This window comes from Aplysia californica, unplaced genomic scaffold (assembly GCF_000002075.1).
Source record: "Aplysia californica isolate F4 #8 unplaced genomic scaffold, AplCal3.0 scaffold01822, whole genome shotgun sequence".
Taxonomy (NCBI): Eukaryota; Metazoa; Mollusca; class Gastropoda; order Aplysiida; family Aplysiidae; genus Aplysia; species Aplysia californica.
Genome location: NW_004799092.1, coordinates 20,623 through 21,272, shown reverse-complemented (window position 1 = coordinate 21,272; position 650 = coordinate 20,623).

Here is a 650-nt window from a genome sequence, read left to right as displayed (position 1 = left end):
AAGACCTCAAATCTTGAAAATTAATGGACATGTGTACGTAAAATACAGTTTTATGATATATGAACATATAAAAATCTCTATGTGAAAAACAGTCCCGCAGTGAGCTTGGCAATGCGTTCACTAAAAATATACAAGGCAATAAAAATGCAGGCTGAACAAACAAACAAACAAGAAAAAAACCAACAAAACCTCGGCCTTGTGACTCATAAACAAGCCTTGTGATTGGCTGTTCACAGTCAGTAGTTCACCTCATGTCCTTGAAATACACTGGTTGGCCTGGAATGAATCGAATTGATCAAATTGGAAGTGTGCACTGGATATAATGCAGAGCCCACACAGCCATTGAATTTATTTGAGTGAGTTGGTGCCAGCCAGATTTCTATTCTCCAAGAATGGGTATTAAGCTACCGTACTGTTTTGGTCTGATTTGACTATATTCAATTATGACCTTCAAAATTAACAGTTTTTTTTTAAAGGTCTGTAAACGAATTCGGTTGGATCGTTCCAAAATGGCAGCTTTTACTCCAACATGGAGGAAAATCTGGCTGGCGCCGACTTAGTTCGACCAATGATAGTACATAACAAGATGGGCCACTTCTCTCTTTGAGCCAATTAAAAAAGTGTCCTCCAAATTTGGTGGCGCCCTCTTC